The sequence below is a fragment of the Drosophila biarmipes genome, unplaced genomic scaffold (assembly GCF_025231255.1).
Source record: "Drosophila biarmipes strain raj3 unplaced genomic scaffold, RU_DBia_V1.1 ptg000017l, whole genome shotgun sequence".
In the NCBI taxonomy this organism is placed as follows: domain Eukaryota; kingdom Metazoa; phylum Arthropoda; class Insecta; order Diptera; family Drosophilidae; genus Drosophila; species Drosophila biarmipes.
The window spans coordinates 3444655-3452202 of NW_026114535.1; positions in this window are offsets into that span (position 1 = coordinate 3444655).

The following is a 7548-nucleotide window of genomic DNA, read 5'->3' on the forward strand; positions in this document are numbered from 1 at the left end:
CGACGAAGTCCTGGCGGTACGCCTGGAGGGTCTACTAGACTGAGATTTGAAATCGAGAGTAGCAAGCCAGAAGGGAGAGAAGTCCCGGAGCGGCGTAACAGAACCCCTAGAGTAGCGAGCCAGAAGGGAGAGAAGTCCCGGAACGGCGCAACAGAACCCCTAGAGTAGCGAGCCAGAAGGGAGAGAAGTCCCGGAGCGGCGCAACAGAACCCTGAGAATCACGAGCCAGAAGGGAGAGAAGTCCCGGATCGGCGTATACCCTCGAACCCAGCACAGAAGTCAAGACCTACAGCCACCTGTCAGGAGTAGTTCGCAGGACAGCGCCACCAGCAAGCAGGACACCACTCCGCAACGGCCACGCAAGGAGGATCGAGCCCGCAGGAACGGCACGGACAGTACGCGGAAGGGTGAGGCTAGGGTGGAACGTTCGTTTACACGAGGCACAGAAGCGAAGTGAAAAGCGAGACAGCTTCCTGGCGTTTTGCCTTGACTGTCCGCACGATCTGAGCGGAAGCCCGTGGGACCATCCGGGACAGAGCAAGGGACAGGCGGTCGGGTATCGAGAGGAGTGATCCTGGAGAGCTCGTCAGTCTGTTCACCCTAGTCTGAGAACGGTGACGCTTCCCTAAGCCCGCACGGCTGACCCCATAGCGAGTCTGCGTCGTGGCCTAGCAGTCACCGAGCCAGCCACGTCAGGAGCAATCAGCGGTCAAGGATCTTCGAGGAGCGACAAGACAACCAGCCACGTCAGGAGCAATCAGCGGTCAAGGATCTTCGAGGAGCGACAAGACGACCCACACCGTCGGAGACAGCGAGACGAGCAAGTTTTCAAGCCGACTGCAGTTATACCCGCAATAAACCCACTCCGAACCCGAGAATTCTGTGCTTTTTCACTGAACTACTGGGCGGTCACGCTTATATAAATTTGGTGGGACGAACACACACAATCTACTGAGCTAGCCGCACAAATACCGTAGCGAGCAGAAACCGAAGAAATCAGTTCGTTACACCCTCTCACACACTCCTACACACCCTAATCGGCTAAAGATCACTCTAAACAACCACACATTTTTACGCATGAGAAAACACTCCTCACACCAACCATGCGTGACTAATTAGGGCCATCCCCTTTTTCGACATTATCTATTATCTAGTGAGCCAGGACCCGTAATATCCTACTACTCCTGTGTGACAATCGAAAATCTTTACTAAAATATAATCTCCTTGCTCATATGGTGTTGCCTTTAACCGTTTGCTATTTTTCGTTGCCTCATTAATGTTTTGCAAGTGAGATTCCTTTTTGTGAAGACTCTCTTATAATTTTAATTTTTTTGCTTTTCCTTTGTCTCATTTGTTAATTTTCTTTAGAACTCCGAATATCGTTATACCTCTATGTTAGTTAATCATTCTATGAACTGTGTTTTTTTTTTGCATAATCAATTTCGCCCAGTTCTTTTTCAAAACTCCAACTCGGCTCTAGAGCATCGGACTAGTGCTTCTCTCTATTACTGTTTATCTATTACATTGTAGAGTAGAGTCTTACAAATTTTGTAGTTATCTACAGTAACTAAAATATGTAGCTCTTCAAAAGGTTTGATTGGCTTCTTTTTCAAAACTTCAACTCGGCTCTAGAGCCTCGGACTAGTGCTTCTCTCTATTACTGTTTATCTATTATATTGTAGAGTAGAGTCTTACAAAATTTTGTAGTTATCTACAGTAACTAAAATATGTAGCTCTTCAAAAGGTTTGATTGGCTTCTAAATGTTATGAAAATAGCCTTCGTGCTTGCCCTTCGTTGTTTATACAATACATTCTAAACAATTTCTAATACGTGGTCCTTTCTTTTTAAAGAGTTCATTCGTTTCCATATCTTTAGGAACATAAAATAATAAGGAGTGAGATTGTGTTCAGTATCATATATGTAGAACAGTTTTTGATAAGCCTGCGAAAGTATGAGCAAAGTTCTAGAATGTGGTGTACCTATCTGATTTTTTAGGAACAAGAAAGTATTTTACAGCGACTATACCCTTCCCATCAGATACTTTCCGTTTGAAAAAACTCACACTAGCTAGGCCTCAGTTCTAAATAGTTTCTTGTTAGTTTATTGAATATCTCTTTCATTGTCTACGTTACTTTCTATACCCTTTGTCGTTACGATTATGTGGTCTAAGTACACAATATCCTTCCCTTCTTATATTAGACTATTTAATTTTCTGAAATCAATACATATTCTAACTTCACCTGACGCCCTCTTTACTATTGGTGACACGAATTCAGACTCTCTTGGTCTAATTTATAATTAAACAATGTACTCATCCAAAATCTTTTAAAACTAATTTTTTTCACCATAAGAACGTCGTCAAAGGCTTATGCTAAATGGCTAGCATTAATGCACACCACGGAGCAACAGACACTTAAAGGCCTTACCCAATCACGTGGTCGTCTAAAGGAGATGATGCTATGGTGGCACGGCTAAATCAAGCATTCAAGAGCCTTGAGGAAATAACTGACGAAATGCACTTGTACGATAACGTTGAGGGTTTCAAGGATCCTACCGAAGACTTCCAAGCGTATGAGGAGAAGTACCTGCGCGCGCTTAAATTATTCGCGTCGTTAAAGAGCGACCTTCAGCCAAGCGCCATATCTCAAACGGATCACAACATAGCCACATTGCTGCAACAGCAATGTGAGTTCTTTCAGCGACTGTTGGAGAACGGAGCTCCTACCTTGGCCACTCCGCCGCCTACTGCAGTTTTTTAACTGAAAACCCATTGCCGAAAATCCACATCAAACCCTTGGAGCACCGTCCATAACTAGACCCGCCTGGCAAAGATTCAAAAGTTTCACTACCTTAAGTCTTTCATAATTGGTGATGCGGCCAATCTTCTCAGCCACATGTCCATTACGGAATCAGCGTATGATTCAGCATGGGAACGCCTCAATGAACGCTATGACCGCCCGAGACATATTGTGAACTCCTTACTGGACACATTTATGGGACTGGCTGCTGCCCCCAATGGCGGCAATGAAATCATTCGTGGGCTAGACGCAGTTGGGGAGACCAGCCGTGACTGCCGTGTGATTCATCTTGTGCTGGCTAAAATTAATCCCGACTCTAGAAGGAAATGGATAGAGGACACCATAGCTGCTGCGACACCAACCGTTACAGACTTGTTCAAATTCCTTGATGATCGTTGCGAGGATTTTGCCCACAGTTTTGGTGCATGTCCAAAATTATAATGGAACTTACACAATTTGCCTTTTGCTATAGGATAGCGGCTCTGAGCTATCCTACGTTTTTGAACGCACTTGGGCTCGCACGTTCACCATCAAGGATACTAGTTTCCGGAATATCTTCCGTCAAGGCCGAAACTACCAGAGTGTCACTGCATACGATTGTTGTCGCAACTCATGTGCTCGGCAAAATCACATCATCACTTCAACGGGACGACATTGACGAAGCAGCTTTAAGGATCTACGATGGACTCCAGTTAGCCGATACTTCGTTAAACACATCTCCACCTGTAGACATTTTACTGGGAAATTAACAGTTTTGGTCCGTCCTGTCAGGTGATAAAAAATATGAAACCGATGGAAATATTATTGCCATCAGCTCGATCTTTGGATGGATAATCACTTCTGTTGCAATGCCGCATCCATTAAACGCCAACAAGCTCATGGCTACTGTTGACATAAACGCCTCTCTTCAACGCTTTTGGAGATCGAGGATAACACTGAGCATACACAATGAGACCCTTCGCACGAGAAGGTGGAGCAGCACTTTCTGACCACACATTTCCGAGATCCAGACGGCAAATACATCGTTGAATTACCTTTCAAACTCGAATGCCAAGAGTTCGGAGACAGCCTGCAGGGCTCAGTCTCCCGCTTCTATGGTGTGGAACATCGCCTACAGCGTGATATGGAGCTACGCAAGCAATATTCAAAATTTATGAACGAATATCTAAGCCCAGGTCATATGCGTAAGCTGGCCCCAGAAGAATGCAATACATCAGCCAAAACGTTTTAAATGCCACACATCCAGTTCTAGGAAAGAAGCTGCGCGAGGTATTTGACGGCTCATTTGAAGACGTAAACGGCCACGCTCTAAATGTATGCTTTTCGGCGGATATAGTAAAAACGTTTCGCCATATCTGGATCATATGAAGAGATACTCCGAATGATCCTCTTCAACACTTTCAACTCTGTACACTCACCTATGGAACAAGCTGTGCACCGTTTCTTGCTGTCAGAGTACTGGAACAACTAGCGCGAGACCACCATGTTGAGTGTTCCATAGCGACAAAAATTGTGATTGAGGACTTTTACGTAGACGATGTCCTCACCGGCGCTGAAACTAAAGACGAATTACTTCGCCGCCGCGACGTACTCATCCAGCTGATGTACAAGGCTAAGCTTGAGCTTGGCAAATGAGTGTCTAACAGCGACATCATCCACACCCGGCAAGACGAGTTCCACATAACCAGTGCGGTTAAGGCTTTAGGAATGCAATGGAATCCCCAAGAAGACTTCCTGTCCTACAAAGCTTCACTTTCTACGGAGCCAGATGCTACTAAACAGCCAGTATTGTCAGATGTCTTACGAATTTTTGATCCTTTAGGTATTCTGGCGCCTGTGGTAGTACAGTTCAAAATCCTTTTTCAAGAACTCTGGCTACTTGACCTGGACTGGGATTCAAAACTTCAACCGAAGCTGGCTGAGTGGTGGCAGACCTGTCGCGACGATATCAATTACATAACAAACCTGAGGATTCCACGTTACACACAACGAATCGCGACAAATCTAATTACATGGATTTTCAGATGCATCTATAAAGGCATATGCCGCTATCGTATACAGCCGTGTAAGCAACGCAGACGGCTCCTGTTTGATGCATGGTGCATAATTGTGGATGCTTGGTGCTATTCCATGATTGTCCTTTCGTGGCTGTAGCATACCCCATCAAAGCTGAAGACCTTTATAGCCAACCGTACTTCGGAGATCCTGGATGTCATACCACGCAACGCATGGCATCACGTTAGCTCAAAGGAAAACCATGCCGATTGTGCATCGGGGGGAATGCTAGCAGCCGATCTCATGAGCTTTAAGCTCTGGTGGAAAGGTCCACATTGGCTACACCTCAACGATCTGCTTGCTTCAAAGCTCCGTAGTGGCAACAATCCCAACACAATTTTGGACACGCCCATAATGGATGGGCTAAAATCCTTTTCACTAATCCAGCCGTATAGAATCTGAACGTCCCCGATTGAGTGTTTATTGCTTCGAGTTTCCTTCTGGACCAAGCACTACTTATGTTATACGCATTATAAATCGAAGCATGGTGAAGAAGCGGAACCCGTCAAACCACACACTCACGTTTGAAGAAATCAGCGAGGCCCGCATTTATTGTCTAAGGCAGGTTCAAGGAAGCTTCTCATCCGATCTATACCTGTAGCAAATGAAGGAGGTTAAGCATCCTATTATTCTTTCGAAACATCATCGCAATTCTCTGCTTATTTGGGAACTCCAGCAGGATAAATCTTCATCCAGGTGTGACAGCACTTAATATTGGATAGTTGGCCCACGGAATAAGATTCGCAAGCTTACACATGATATTCACAAATGTTTTCGCCACCGCCACAAAACAACTGATCAATACATGGCGGACTTGCCAGCTGATCGGGTACGTCAAGCATACCCATTCGAAAATACTGAGTGCAACTATGCCGTACCGCTTCTGCTCAAGGTGCACAAGAGGCGGAATCCACGAAAGGAAAAGGGATACATTAGTCTACTTGTCTGCCCAGTGACCTCCGCAATTCACTTGGAGTTGGCTACAGATCTCAGCACGGAGACATTTCTCGTCGTTTTATCTCCCGTCGAGGCAAGTGCATCCACATCTTCAGCGACAACCGTCGCAAGTTTGTAGGAGCAAAGAAGGTGTTAGACGATATGCATAAGCTCGTCCTGACGCAGCAGCATAACACTCAAGTAACCCAAGCGCTCCGTAAAGCTTCATATGCGTCGTGTCATCGGAAAGGTCACACGCACACCTGCTGATTGGACGCCCTTATACATCAGTTCCAGAAGGTGATCTTGGCCACATAGCAGTTAACCGACTGGATTACTGGCAAAATGTACAGGCAATGCTACAAGGCTTTTGGAAAAGATGGCATCAAGAGTACATCACTCCCCACTCCCTAAGTGGAATAACGTTACTACTGGGAATATGGCGATCTTAAAAGATTCAAACACACCCCCCGCCGCTTGGAATTCGGCGCGCGCAATTGAAGTATATCCAGCAAGGACGGGCTGGTACGTGCCGTAAAGCTGCGAACTTCATTAGGAGAACTTGTCAGACCCATTTCCAAAATTGCCATTCTGCCTAATTCAGAAACTTAATATCAGGGTGGGCCGGGATGTTGAGGAACCTCATAACTAATTACAATGATTTGGTATATTAAATAGCATTTAAAATATTCCTTCTTGAGATGGTCTGGTCTATTTCTCTCTCTCTCTCCCTCCTGAACACGAGTGGTCAACATGAATAAAGCGTAACTTATTGTGAAATAATTGAGTATTAGCAACCCAATTCAAAAGTGGTCTTACAAACCATTTAGCGTGATCTATTCACCATCACCGCTAAAGAATAATTAATTTTATATTATTATATATTATAATCGGTAAGACTTTATAAGCAATATTTTAGTATTATCGGGACTTTTCAATCCCAATGTATTGTTAGATACAAAAGGCGACACCGGGCAAGGAAAACCAAAACAATATATTTATAATGTAGTATATTTTTATTTCTACATATACTCGTATTTCATTTGCTTAAATTTGTCCTCTCTTAAGGCGTTGAGCTAAATACGGATGAACCCATTAAGATCGATGTCGCTTTTTATTCTCTTCGTTATAACTAATGCTCTTAGAACAGTAGCTATTACAACATTTATTTTTATTCTATATACAGGTATTAGTTAATATATTTTAGATATAATAGAAGCTATAATATTACTTATATAATGATACTGATATATATTGGATTTTTATTTCCAATACGACGATTACAAAGATTTAAGAAAAACTTTTTTTTTTTTGAGACTTAAAGGCCGTCCAAAAGCTTCATCCAAAATGTTGCCACTCAAAATGTTGGGACTATTTTTTATATAATGTTTTTGATTTTGGACGACTTTTTGGTGGGTTGAATGCTAAGCCTTACTCTGCAACTTTAAAAACTTAAAAAAGTTTACTATTGACAAGATGACATTGGATTGCTTTAATGTTGGTTTCAGTATATTTAATTTTAACTAGCTGCTTTAAGATATTTGATAGTTGATCACAATATGATTGTGGGTGAATTGTTATGGAATTTTATTTGTCAACAACTTTTCGATTTTTGGGAGTTTAGTATTGACAAGATATCATTGGTTTGCTTTAATGTTGGTTTTGGTATATTTAATTTTAACTAGCTGCTTTAAGATATTTGATAGTTGATCAATATATGATTGTGGGTGAATTGTTATGGTTTCTATGATCGATATG